This window comes from Gobio gobio (assembly GCF_949357685.1).
Source record: "Gobio gobio genome assembly, chromosome: 7".
Classification (NCBI taxonomy): domain Eukaryota; kingdom Metazoa; phylum Chordata; class Actinopteri; order Cypriniformes; family Gobionidae; genus Gobio; species Gobio gobio.
Window position 1 is genome coordinate 53692486 of NC_137103.1, and position 15764 is coordinate 53708249.

Sequence of the window (15764 nt, forward strand, 5' to 3'; positions counted from 1 at the left end):
GCATAGATAGATAGATAGATAGATAGATGAACGGACGTTGAATGCATGCATAGATAGAAGGACGGACGGACGGACGGACGGACGGACGGACAGACAGACAGACAGACAGACAGACAGACAGACAGACAGACATGGACGGACGGACGGACGGACGGACGGACGGACGGACAGACAGACAGACAGACAGACAGACATGGACGGACGGACGGACGGACGGACGGACGGACAGACAGACAGACAGATAGATAGCATCTCTGTCTGAAGTCATGAGATGAGCAAGAATCCAGTCTAATGACAATCTTTAGGAAACTAAGGCCCAATCCCATTTCTACCCCTTAGCCCTTCTCTTTCCCCTACCCCTTCGTTTTGCGCGTTCACGTGAAGGGGTAGGGGTGTCTCGATTCTCTTTTGGCTGGAGTGGTAGGGGTAAGGGGAAGGGCCAGATAGACCTTCAAACGAAGATTTTTCAGGACCACACTTCGAACGAAGGGGTATGAGGAGTTTCCCTCCACCGGCTACCGTGCTGCTAGAATGTGTGTGTGTTGCCACTCAGGATCGATCACTGCGTGTCGCCTGGCTGCCCGTTTCTCCGTAGCTTGCTAAACGCACTATTTGGGTGATTTGAACACATATTAATAATAGTTTAAAAATATATATCTGGTCATCCTTCATAACGCAGTCGATATTTACATCACATATCGTCTGTAAACTCTCGCGTTACCAAGGCAACGACTGACTTGAAGTATAACGTATGAACATTATCGCAGCACCACAGTAGAAAACGAAACCATATCCGTACCGGTCGGCTCAGATCAGCACGGAATGGAACGGTTAATAAACAAAGAGAACAGTTTGGTCCAATGGAAATGCGGCTTCAATAGTCTTGTATGTTCTGTATCATGCTGTATCATCTTAGGAAACTCTGGCTCATATGTTTTTGAACTGAAAACGAGCAGCATTTTATTAAGTCCAAATACGGCGCAAAACTCTGTTGGGAGTGAATTTGTTAAACGTGCTCGCGCCTGATTTCTGTGAGATATAGCCTACGCACTTCATTGCTGTTCATACTGGTTAAATGTCACAGGACATTATAATAAATTAAACGGGGTATGACGTGTAATGGTATAGTAGTGGTGTCCCATTTCTTAGGGGAATATTTTCACCCCTACACCTTGGCACTCTGTTTCAAGGGGCAAGGGAAACAGATAGGTGTAGGGGTAGGGGAAGGCGAAGGGGTATAAAATAGAATTGGGATTGGGCCTAAATGGTCAAATAAAAAGCCCATTAAAATCACAATATTGCAGTGCCATCACTGTAGATGTATTGATAGTATTTGTTACGGTATATATAAACAGTCACAGACACACAAACAGACACAAACGCACATCTTGAACACTGAATCAGATCTGCGGCAACAGTCGAACATGCTGTAATAATATAAGCTGTAACCGGAAAGTGTATCTTGAGGCACTTAACGTCTTTTACAGATCCTCACGCAACCAGACTTCCTAAAAGATACTCCATCTCCAATTCCTCCACATCTGCCAAAACGATCCATCTCCAGCACACTATATCACTGGAAAGACATGCTTTCACTCAAACCAATTCAACATGGACTGGACCAGGAAGAAAAGGTATTCTTGACCTTAGAGGTTCAGAGTGTCCTGGAGGACGTAATAACCCAAACTGTCCAGTAGAGGACAGAGAAGAGGCAAAGAGGACGAGGTGAAACATGTGTCAGCCCTCACTCCCGATGAAAGCAGCACATTATGTGTGCCAGCCTCATGTGATATGGCTTTAATAGGATCAATAAGTCGGCGGTTTGTGGAAGTAGCGGTTTAGCTTAAAAGGGGGGCCGCCACAGTTCAACGTTATTACTTCAGCTGTGAGGAAATGAGCTCCAGCACTGAGGTAATGATGCTGAATTCAGGATCTGACTGAAGGCGTTAAATACGGTCGGAGTTTGGCTGAAGTCACATCACTGCACCTTCCAGTGCGTACAAGCAAATGGAGAGTGATGAGTTGTGAAACTGTGCTTTTCACAGTACCAGAAATTATTCTTTTAACTATCAACCTATGATTTCCATGAAGCGGAAAATGTGGACGGTAGAGCGGCACGATTCTGGATAAACTGAGAATCACGAGTTAGTTTTGTTTTGTTGAGATCGCAATTCTTCTAACAAAATAACATGCAAACTAGACAAAATGTTCATTGCTTCAGCCTATTTAAAAACGAGTAATTTGAATGAATTCAGTGTCTCATTCATAAAGGCGTGTTTCATTACTGGATGAATCAGCGTTTGTGAATAAATCTTTAAAGCTACACTGTGTGATATTTTCCCCCATCTAGTGGTGAAAAGGTATAAGACCATCCAGTGAATATTAGTTTCTGTTCCTCTCAATTCCGATTTCGTTTTAACTCCTACGGTGGCCAATTTAGTCCAAAATTAACATGACGACCTCGTCCACATTCGACACGGTGCCATCGAGTGTTAAAACGCGAAAGGCGAAGCTTGAATTCACGGGTATGTCCCTCTTTGGCTAATGTACTTTCAAGATGGAGGGGCAACATGGCGACCCGCATTCAAACCCTCACCCGTATGTATTTTCAATGGCATATTATAAACTTACGAGAATACTTTATTACTTGAAAGAAGTAAATATACATTAATGAGCACATATATTTTTGAAAGAACTAAGTGTTTTTAGCTAAGAATAAACTAAAAAAGTTACACAGTGTAGCTTTAAAATGAATGTTTCAATGACACCTCCTGGCGTAGCGATAAGCAATACAATACATAGTGCCAAATAGGGATAGAACGATTACCGGTTTTACGATAAACCACGATAAAATGTACTGACGGTTAGTAATATCGTTTAAAAATTAATTATCATTAAAACGCTCGTGATTATCACGATTTTGAAAACTCGCGGTAAATCCTGTCCAGTCACGTCAGTCAGGTGCAGCGCAACGCTGTTTTTTTTAATGAGAATAAATGGCAGAAGGCAGTGACAGCACTCTGGGGATTGTAACAATCTACTGCTTTGAAACAATCTACATTGTTAAAAGCGCTATATAAATAAAGTTGACTTGACTTGACTTGATTGTTCAGCCTTCTAATAAAAGGACCAAATCTGAGGTGTGGTCATATTTTGGCTTTTACAAAAGTCCTGAGTGAAACTTAATCGAAGATGGTCACCCAGTTGCTGTAATAGGGGGAAACGCGTCAAATCTGCGAACGCAAGGAAAGTGGACTTTGACCTCAATACCAAAACTATGTATTACTCCCACTCACACTACCCTCTTTGGCTTTGGTTGAACTTCTTATAGTCTATAGTCAAAAGCCATCTGTCATAATCGCGTTGCGCATTATAACCAACCACACGATAATCAGAGGCGTTCAGATTAGCCAGAGTTTTGTTCAGAGTGCGCTCTCACTCGCTGAAATCTGCGCTCAAAACGTGTGCTGAACGCAGGAGATTCACTCATCATACAGTGGTCGACTGTTTTTGTTCTATTTCAGCAGCGAAAATAGTTTCAAACAAACACAGCAGAACCACAGCGCATCTGATATGACTGGCATAAAGTCGGCTTGACGTTCGAGATCCGCAAAATTAGGGACTGTCTCTAAAGTTACATACAAGATTGGTTGAGAATATATTCACAGAGATAATATTAGAGATTATATTTACACCAAAGTATTATTATTTATGCGTGATGCATTGCTATTGACGACGGCCATTATAAGGAAGGAAATCCCACAGAATAGAATCTTGCTTAAAAAAGTGCATAGAGCTGCTTTAGTTATTTGTTGTTTGTTGATTTTCAAATATAAAACTTGTTGAAATGTTTTAAGTGTGTGCATCTGTTCTTTTTGAACACTTTCATCTCATTTGAAGAAAACCGTGATAATATTGATAACCGTGATAATTTGGGTCACTATAATCGTGATGTGAAATTTCCGTACCGTTTCATCCCTAGTGCCAAAAGACTTTAAAAAGATGACTTACTCTTATTAATCACAACCATTGACATCAGAGTGTTTATACCCAAGTTATAAACTTGTATCCCAGTTATTTACATGTTTGTAATACATAAATAACGATGTGTGGTTGAAAAGCTGCATCATACACTCACTGTACATTTACATGGCAGCTGCTCTCCCCAGATCAGAGCGAACGCAGATTTCAGTGTTGCTATGTGAGGATTAGGGTTGGGTACCGAACTCTGTACTTTTAAGGGCACCGACCGAATTAAGTCGGTCGGTATATATATATATATATATATATATATATATATATATATATATATATATATATATAAAATAAATATAATATATATAATATATATCTACTATTATTCTTGTGGTACATGTTTGAATGTGTACAACTGCCTAGTCCTGCCTTGTTTTGATAGGTCCAAGTTTGCCTCAGTTTTTTTCTCTTGGACTTGATTAGTCCAAGGAGCACTTTGAATACTTGTTGTTCTATTTTTGCTGTATACTTAATACATATATAATTGTGTACATTTTGGAAAATAAACAACTTTAATTTAATCTATATACATTTTGTGGAAAATAATTTATTTTTAGTGTAATTGAACACTTTGTATATTGACCCCCCAAAATAACACCTTGCCACCCCTGTTTTTAAAGTCTAGCTCCGCCACTGTTTTGAATCCAAATTGGTTATGTTGAAGGAAGTTCGCCTATTTTCAGGCGCTGTGTAATATCATTGCGCCGCTGCACTCATGGTACGGCACAAAGTTCCTTGATTATTACGCAGGAATGAGAGAATAGTTCCTAGCCATATCGGCCTAGAAAATCACAACTTTTCATTTTCCGTCGGTCTTAGTAAACGATGCAACTACAGAAGAGTCAAGTTTTAAATAGGAAAAATATTGAAAGTCTTTGGTCATTTTTGAGCGAGATGCTAACGGTCTAATCAGATTCAATGATCTATGCTAAGCTATGCTACAAGTGCTACCGCCAGACCCGGAGATCGGCTGAATGGATTCGAAAATGGTCACACTCAACTGTTTAACTCAAGAGGAGTAGGAACATTATCTGGTGACTATCTGAATGAATGTCTTTGCGAGAGAGGCTGCAGATCGCGCATAATGTTTGTTTTCTTTATTTTGCAAAAAGCAAAACATTTTGATTTTATTATGACTATACACAAAAAAAATTGAAACTTAACAGATTATAATGATGTATAACACTTGCCTGAATAATAAAAAATGACAGAGTTATTTGAGTCTCTTTGGCACTGATAAGAAAAAAAGAGCCGATCGAGAGGGTTAAAGTCCATTCCTCTCAAACTTAAAAGATCCAAAAAAAATTAAAATAATCAATTGAGTGTCTAATCCAATTCTTCTGAAGCAATGGCTTTATATGATAAATAGATTTGAAACTGTAGTAAACATGGGTGATCAAATGTGACGTGACGCACAAAAACAACATGAGAGTGAGTAAATGCAGAACTAAGCATTTACAGTTTGGGAATAGTCATTTTGACACGCTTTCTTGTGATCAGAACTGTGACTGATTGCATTGATCATCTGAAGCGGCCCTATCAATGTTATCATGGCCAAGACCCATCTATTCAGATATGACAAGATCATACATTTGACATGTTAATCCACCAATTTAAACTATGCTTGATTTTAACCAGTGTTAATTTTGACAGCATATTTTGATTTAGTTTTAGTCATAGTCTTTTGACTAAAATGCCATTTAGTTTTAGTCATATTTTAGTCATTGTTTTTAATTTTAGTCTAGTTTTAGTCTACTAAATATCATACGATTTTAGTCGACTAAATCGACAGTAGATTTAGTCTCCTAAAATCTAATGAGTTTAGTTCAATTGTAATACATTAAGTATTTAAGCATTACATAACCGACTGTCACTTGAACTGACATTTTGTTTTTGACATTAAAAATACACGAAAGAGCTCAATTCATTTTTATGTTTGTTTTTAAAAACATCTATATAGTTTTTATAACTTTATATTTCTGTTTTAGTTAGTATATAATGCTAAGCTAAAGCTTCAGATAAGTTTGTTTATTTATTTATTTTTATTTCAGTTAACATTTATTTAATTTCAAGTAACAAAGATTTTTTTTAATGGTTTTAGTGAACTATTATAACCCTGATACTTTATTGAATACGTGTCAAATACTGGTCTTTCCTCCTGACTAGGGTTGGGTACCGAAATCCGGTTCCAATATGGCACCGGTACTTATATAACCGGTATGTACCAGACTGAATCAGAACGCAGATTTCGGTTCCTCATTTCGGTGCCAAAATTCAAACGTGCTTTCGCGCTTTGGCTGAGCCAGAGACAGACGCTCAGCGCTGGTCACATCACAACTCATGACAACTATTCAGTGTTTTCAACGACAACTCATGACAACTATTCAGTGTTTTCAACGACAACTCATGACAACTATTCAGTGTTTTCAACGACATCATGTTTATTTCAGGTTTCAGACATTTAAATGTTCATAAGTACTACTAGCTACTAGCAAAAACACACACTGATGTCTATGAAAGCGGCAATGACAATCCTTTCAGACGGTTATAATTTGACTAACGTTACATGTTTTATTCACATCAGATACATGCACATTATATAGTAACTATATAGTTTACTCTATTCTTCTTCCAGTTCACTGGTCACTTACTTTCATGTATTTCGTGAGACGAGAATGAACTCAAGTGTTGTAAATCCGACAGATCCGATTCTGAGGCGCAAACTAACATGGCGCCGCCCATTGCGCTTTATAGATCAACTAACACACATTGACTCACACATTTGAACATCAGATAGTTCGTGACACAGTTAAGAAGTTTGTGAATATTTTGAATAAAAAGAAAAAACAAAATAAACCCGATACAGCTGAGCTGTCAGCGCTATTGCGGCTGCTGTGTCATGTGAGAAACATGACGCGTCACCATGGAAACATTAAGACGATGCGTTCAAAAATATTTAACCAGAGAATATGATCATATTTCAAAATAAAGCTGAAGCTCGAAGCTGGTTTGTAGCAGAGCAAGAATACAGACGACTGCTGTTATTACTGTAACTGTTATTTAGAGTTATATTAGGCTTGTTGTAGTTGGGTTAGGTGGCTTAGGTTTTACTGTGAATTTGTAAATAAGTCAATTATAATTTGTATATAAGTAAATTGTGTTTTGTATTTATTTATATTCAAACATTTAAGTATACATTAAACTTTTAATAAATGGTTCAATTTAAATAATAAATAAATAAATAAAAAGCCATTTAATGTCATCCACCTCGTTTGGTGGCCTTTTAAAAAAAAAAAAGTATCGGTTCAGGCACCGTTTAGGCACCGGAACCGTTTTAAAAGTATCGGTTTGGCACCGTTTAGGCACCGGAACCGTTTTAAAAGTATCGGTTTGGCACCGGAATCGAAAAAAACCCAAACGATACCCAACCCTACTCCTGACTATGAATTAAATGGGAATTAAATTAAATACAGTTTATTGTGTAACCAAAAACGAATATATAATGCGTGGCTTTTAATTACAAACCAGCTGGAAATACACCGGGACTCTTATTTTGAAATCTCGCCTTAGTTGCAGGAGCACATTCAAGTTCAGATAAGGAGATAAAATATGCATTGTTACAACCGCCTAAAACACATTACTATATAAACATCGTAAAGTAAACATTGTCATTATTCATCAGCATTAGTTCATAAACAATTGTCTGGCATAAATGTGCGCAATTCATTGATTATGAGCCGCTCTGGAGCTGGATTGGGGATGTGTGAGCCGTGTTTTCCAGCCGTTAGATCAGTTCACATCAAATGTGCGCATCTGTTACACACGACATCAGTTCTGACTGGATCTCTTCCCTAATCGTCCCTCCGTAACATTTTCGTCTCGTTTTTATTGGTTGACGAAAATGACAGTTGATTTTCGTTATAGTTTTTGTCATCCAACAGTAGTTTTTATTTAGTTATCGTCTCGTTTTCGTCAGTGAAAAATTATGACGAAAACTATTCGTCAGCGAAATTAACACTGATTCTAAGTGATGTTTTGAGGCGGATAATAAATCAAAAGTGGTAGTTGTGTGTCATTTACTTTTACTGCTAGTGTACTCAAAGCCTGCAGTGCAACTCAGCACGAGTCTCAGGGTCTGTACTGCCAAATCAAAAGTGAGAGATTGGAGGAAGTGCCCTGAGGGCCGTATCAGAGGAACAGACTCCAGGATCTCCATCTGCCCTGTGGCTCCTGACCGGCAGAGATCGGCTCCTCCAGCAGCTCGAGTGTTTGAGAGAGCTGAGGTGAGATTTCAGCCCCCCGTCCTGCTGTTCAACACCTCCTCGTGAAGGTCTCAACATCCTCTCTCATAAACACACTTACACACACACTCCCTCCAGCTTTACACACCATATGTGGCAGCTTAGAAATGAATCGTTTACCCAATAGTAAAAGGGGTCATATGATGCTTTAGTGCATGTGTAATGCATATGTGCATGTATACGATCTGCAAAATTACAACGGGATAAGGAACACTTACCCAGACCTGCCTAAAACGCCTCAATTCCTCAAACGTCCACGCCACAATGTGAAATATTAGCATAAGGCTCCCTCAAAAGGCATGCGCAAAGAAAGAAGGCACGGTTTCAGAGAATTGTAGTGTTGTCATCAGGTGTGTGTTGGAGTGAGCTTTCAACTAAAATATCTTCATTTGTGTTCTGAAGATGAACGGAGGTCTGACGGGTGTCCAACGACATGAGGGTGAGTAATTAATGACAGAATTTTCATTTTTGGGTGAACTAACCCTTTAATCAGATGCTTCTGATCGATCGTCTTGATCGTCCGCATTTTCAGAAACTAACTCGGGCTTGAACTGATATAGTATTATAATAACCTGTGTGTTTACAAATGAAGAGTTTGGTTGCAAAACGCGATAAACGCCATTTTTTGACATTTGGGTTTTATTATTGGAAATCACTGTTTAGATGTACCTTAATCTATGTGTGAATTGCTGCCATTAATAAGATTTAAAAATGTACATTTTAAGCCTACTACAAAATGTATTTTTTCACAAAACGCGATATCCGCCAGCCCAGTTTCTTTACAAAGTGCGATATAGAACGTTCTGCTGCGCGAGCTCAGGATGTCACGCGAGGAGAGAGTCACCGCCGGTGAAGTGCTCCGAGTTTCCCCAGTGATTTAACGATAATATCAAAACAAAAAAACATTTTTAAAAAGAGGATTCAATAGGCTAACTAAACGTTTATCATTTAATTGTTTATACTGTAGGCGAGCTGTCAGTCACGTAGGCTACGTCAATGATCAACAGCTGTCTGTCAGTCAGAGAATCAAAGCTTCAGAGTCAAACTAACGTTATGGATTTCGATGACGGATTGGAGCCGGTCATTCCAGCTGCTGTTGGGAGAAAGAGGAAGGCATCTAAAGAAAATCATTAAAGGGAGAAGACAAACGGGCAAGGCATTCAGGGGAGGGAAAACATTCAAAGATGAATTGTGGTCATCGTGCGACTGCGAGTAATGTTGGTCTGTGTCATGCCGACAAACTGTCAGATGAAGATGTAGCCTTCAACTTCACAAAAATGTATAAAAACGCTACAAAAGTGGACCAGGATAACATTGATTCACTAGCTTTTCTTAATGGTATTACAGTAGTGGAATATAGCCTACGGTGGATATAGCGTTTTGCAAAAAAAAAAAAAAATTATGTTGTGTATGTTCTGGCCAAAACTAACTCTGAATCTTATTATTATTAATCAATCTTTGTATATACTATTCAATATATTTATGATGTATTGTTTTTTTAACCAATTTAAGATGTTTGACAATGTTAAGATAAATATGTTGCATTTTGGCATGGTTTTTGACTTATTTATGAACTATTTATGGACATAAAATTAAATAAAAAATATCCTGGATTTGAAGAATATTGTATCCCTGGCCTTCACTGAGCTCAAGTAATAGTTTAATGTACAAAAAATTGTGAATGAACTTGACTGTTGATGTCTTAAATAATAATGTCAATAACCAACATTTCTCAAAATGGATATATCTCATTTTGCAACGAAACTCTTCAAATGCTTTATAAGCCTTGGATGCTGAATTTCGTGATTATGGTAAAGGGCGCTACATTTCCAACCTGCAAGCCAATCACAATGCACTGTATCAGCTGGCCAATCAGAGCACTCTGAGCTTCTCAGAAGGAGGGGCTTTGTAGGACCAAGCGTGTTTCAGACAGACCAGGAATAGAGGAGCTGCAATGTGTTTTTGATCATTAAAGCATGTTAACCTATTCCATTACATGCAATAATCTAAATAATGCAATCCCTGTTCCGTATGACATAAAAGCATGTCTTTTCATCCTATGTTCAGTGATTCCCACACACAAACCTGGTCCTCTGTCCACATGAAACTCATCAGCCAGCCTTTGATGCTTCTAATAACATCAACTAATGCCAAAGATTCCCTTCGGCACAGCCGAATAAGGTTCATTCGGTCATTATCATCCAGGGTTTAAGATGATAACTCTCACATTATCCATGTTATTACTTTCATAATCTAAACAAGAGCATCAGAGTTTAAAGTCCATATGAACCTAATTTTGGTTAAAATCATCGCTGTGAGTTTTCCCAGAAACTCTTTGCATGATATAAACACTGATGTTATAATATGACATACAAGTCATGCATGACTAACGTGATTTGAAGGAATATTATCTGGTTAAACACAAAATGACACAAATGTATTGCATTTGTTTTTTTAATGAATTGATTCTTTGTGTCTTTGCATCCATTTAGATTTTTTTTTAATTCTCCATGCCATTTTTACATATATCGACATATATTGATTTGGTTTACATTGTTTAAAGCCTGACATTTCAGCGTTTCTTTAGACATATGTCTCATGTTTGTGAGACAAGTATTCACTAAGCTAGAGGTCCTTTTCTGAAGATTATCTGAATGAACGTCCTTGACAGAGAGGCTGCAGATTTTATGTCATTTTATGTCATTAAAATGTCCCCGCCATTTTGAATTTTCCGGAAAAAATACTTTTTCGAACTCCTCCTAGGCCGTTGCTCCAATTTCCACTGAAATTGAACCAGATCATCTTCAGACTATGCTGACAAAACAATATTAGATTCCAGATGATTAGTCAAACTGTTCTCGAATAACACACGAATGAAATCGACAAAGTGCCAACAAAAATGAAAGTCAGGCTTTATCTCTGCAACGCTTTAGCGTATTCTGACCAATCTTGGTGTGTGTTATGCCAGCCATGACCTGAGGCTGCCTGCAGCGGTCCAGAGACACAAAAACGGGATATTTTTGTTTATAACTTCAGAATGCTTTAGCTAAAAATCACAAAACTGGTCTCTATAGATTCGGGGCATCACGTTGAGCTATACCATACCCAATTTTCCCATATCAACCATTTTGGGCGTCAGCCATTTTGAATTTTGCAAAAAGTGCTATATTTTACAAAAGCCATTGGCGTATCATTACGAAACTCGGTGTGTGTCTTCGGCACCAAGCCCTGAAAGTACTCAAAAAGTTTTAGTGTCACCTTGTGGACAAAAGTTATAATTAATTTTAATTAAATTTGACTATTGTCATAAAACTGGCTTTAATAGATTCCTTGGGTCATGCCAAGAACATAGATCCAAATTTTAACATATTTGATCAAACTTTCTGTTTGTTTCCTTTACAAACCTACTTTTTCGAACTCCTCCAAGACCATTTGTCTGATTTTCACCAAATCGAATCGTAACATCTTCATATCATGACAGCAAAAAGTTATTAATTGTCAACAGACAAAACCGTTTTCGTATACCGCAGCGACGAAGTTAAGGCATGACTCTTGAGGCTGGGTTAGTTGGCTGCAATGCTTTGACATAATGACACAAAACTTAGCATGTGTCATTGTCACCTCACTCTGACCACACCACATCAATTTTGTAACTGCGCCACCTATTGGTCAAAAGTGATAAATCATTAAATCATATTATTAGTGACTGTATATATGATTTTTTCAGCCATTTTGCCTAAAATCATCTTAAAATGCCTTAAATTGTTGCAGTTGGTCTAACACTCCCAGCCAATTGCTGCTCGCAGCTATATTTTATTCCTGAATTTTCAGCATCATTACTCCAGTCTTCAGTGTCACATGATCCTTCAGAAATCGAAGGACCATTTGTATAAAGTTCAATGAAGAGCATTTATTTGAAATAGAAATCTTTTTTAACATTATAAAATGTCTTTACTCATTTTGAAATAAAAATATTAATTAACTGACCAGAAACTTTATATAATGTAGATGAAAATTATGAAATATGATTCTTCCTATATTTCGTTTAAATCTGCATGCAACTGTTCCCTTTTCATCTGTGGAGGTAAAAACAAAAGCTCAGTCTCACGTGTGTGTCCGAAGTCTGTAATGAATCCCTCCCTCCCGAGGATCTGGTCCTCCAGGGGAATCTCATTTGGACGTTTATCTTTCTTTAATGGTCAGACTAATGAAATGTGCAAAGGGCAAAATCATTCGAGCATGTCGCCTGCTTCCGGTGCCTTCAAAGGATCAATCCCCTTTTCAAAGAGAGGTGCTGATCCAAACACACATGAGGACCAGATGTGAGCGGGATGCCAAAGTGACCACTGAAAGGATTTCAATCCTCTGTGCTAAATCCTCCAAAAACAAAGCTCAGGTTGAAACAAGTCCAGAGACAACCAGCAAAGCCCTTTGAAGATCTCAGCTGCTCATGACCTTGTCCTTAACACAGAGCTGGTGTGGGAAACACCTCACACTATGTTTGCATACACACATACACACACTCTTGTGTTTGAATGTACTAACATACTAACCCAATCAAGATGCAAATTAACTAACAGATGCTTTCTTACACCTTCTACCTCACATACATACAAATAAAGACAATCAGAGATAAATAAATACACCAAAACACAAATTAATAGAGTTAAAAACAGGATGAAGAATCTAAAATGCAGAAAAGATGAAATCACAAATGAGATCAATTTTGCCAAAAGTCTCCAAAAAGTCAAATATCTCACTATTTACTTAAAATACCATTATTTTTAAGACAATTACATTAGGGATGCACCGATATGAACATTTTGGCCGATACCGATAACCGATAATTCTTAATATTTGAAAGCCGATAACCGATATATTGGCCGATAAATCTAAATACAAATTTTAATAAACTCTGAGAGCCTGATTACAAAAACAAAAGGCTCACCATTAAAAGCCATGTCCCAAACACTTCAACATAAATCAAACCTATACACTACAGTAGCCTATTTGAACCAGTGTGAGATTCCTTACCTTTTCAAATTAATTTTACACTCCTATGGCCAAATTTTTTTTTTAACACTTTACAATAAGGTTTAATTTTTGTTAGTATTAGTTAACCAACAATGAATGAACAATACTTCAACAGGATTTATTCATTTTGGTTCATGTTAATCTCAACATATTCAGACCCAAAGTTGTGTCTTTTAACATTAGGTATGAACTGTGAATGGACTGTTACAAAACACAAACATTTTATTACTAAAAGAAACAAAGGTTATTGCTCTCTGTTTGTTCATGATAGTTAATGCATTAATAAAATGAGACCTTATTTGTAAAATGTTACCAAAAATTATATTGTCTAAAAAATAAAAATAATATACCTAAATAATGCAAACAAGTAATTGAACAGCATTACTTAGGCTGCATAATAAAGAATCAGAATGCAAGTGCATGAAATAACCTCCGCACAGACGATAAAGAAATGGTTTTAATCAAACCATATTGTTGATGGAAATGATACGAGAACAATAAAAGTGCTAATTATAAAAAATAATGCTTCTGTGTTTTTGAAAAAAAAAATATGTTTAATATTACAGTAATAGTAAACATCTGTAATATTAGTCTAGTCTATTAGGAATAATGTTGCTGTTTGAGAGCGCGCTGAAGCTGGAGAGAATGAACGAACAAACATAAACTGAAGCGCTTAGAAGTTTAATTAACAACTAAACGCATCATATATGAGAACAATCAGATATTTATACAAAATAAATATAATATTACAACTTATATTAGCACAAAATCACGCATAGGTGAAGGGTTATAACTCCTGTGGATGCTCTTCCCCAGTTTGAGAGCGTGCTGAAACTTAAGATGATCATCGGTACAGTGAAGCACTGCGGGTTATTGACTTAACGAAACACATCCTATATGACTTTAATCAGATGTTTATACTACAAAAACGTAATATTACGACTTACATATGCTTAAAATGACGCGAATGCACAAGCGAACTTGACTGTGCTGGTCAGAATGCGTTGTTGACGCTTCCCACAACAGCGCGCTGAAAAACAACTAAACCCAGAGAATTCACTACGTTTTATAACAGAAATATTCTCATTGCAGTGTTATGTATAGGACAGTCCCAGTAGTTATTAATGCTGTGCATTTCTGTTTGAAATGCGCGCGCCGGTACAATGAAGTGCTTTACTGCATCGTTAATTAACTCAACCAAACGCATCCTATATGGGATTATATACACAAAATAATAAATATAATATTACAACTTACAATGGCACAAAAGGCTGTGAATGCACAAGCAAACTTGACTGTGCTCGTCATGAAGGTGTAACTCCGTGGGCGCGCGCTGAAGCTAAAGACCGGTACAATGAAGTGCTTTACTGCATCGTTTATTAACTCAACCAAACGCATCCTATATGATATTACATACACAGAATAATAATAAATATAATATTACAACTTACAATGGCACAAAAGGCTGTGAATGCACAAGCAAACTTGACTGTGCTCGTCATGAAGGTGTAACTCCGTGGGCGCGCGCTGAAGCTAAAGACCGGTACAATGAAGTGCTTTACTGCATCGTTTATTTACTCAACCAAACGCATCCTATATGATATTACATACACAGAATAATAATAAATATAATATTACAACTTACAATGGCACAAAAGGCTGTGAATGCACAAGCGAACTTGACTGTGCTCGTCATGAAGGTGTAACTCCGTGGGCGCGCTCTTCCCTCAACAAACGCGCTGAAACACAACGCTCTTTTACAGCCTATTCTATTCTCATTATCATTTTATGTAGATTATAGAAGACTTGCGCTGCACATGTTGCACATAACTGTATTTTCCTTTTCGAAGTGATTCCAAACATATTTAGAGCAATTCAAACCCATCATGGTGGACAGCGCGTCCGTCTCAGCTGAAGGAAATAATACATTATCTATCGGCTTGACTATATCGGTCAAATTTTCTTATTGGACCGATAACGATAACATCAAAAATAATCATTTATCGGCCGATAACGATATGTTGCCGATATATCGTGCATCCCTAAATTACATACATTTCCCCACCAATTCTCATTATTATTATTATTATTAAAAAATAAATAAATACTGTGACAACTATTTTTTTTTTATATAATAAATATATTAAAACATAAAAATATAATAAATATGTTTGAATACATCTATTTATGGTACTGCTTTTAATAATGCAGATTTAAATAAATAAAACAATCCCAAAATGATTGTCCTGTATTGCAGTAATGGGAAAAAAAGCTAAATAGTAAAAACATCCAAATTTGCAATTTGGGAGGAAATAATTCCATAGTGCAGGAAAATAAAATGGTAAAGCCTTTATATAATGCATTATAAACATATTTTAATGTATTAATTATGCT

At 37.1% G+C, this 15764-nt stretch overlaps 1 protein-coding gene across 2 annotated transcripts in view; it reads right to left on the reverse strand.

Annotated features, from left to right (window-relative positions):
• tanc1b (tetratricopeptide repeat, ankyrin repeat and coiled-coil containing 1b) overlaps nucleotides 1–15764 on the reverse strand; it is a 321757-nt gene that overhangs the window by 199340 nt on the left and 106653 nt on the right. The window lies entirely within an intron of this gene.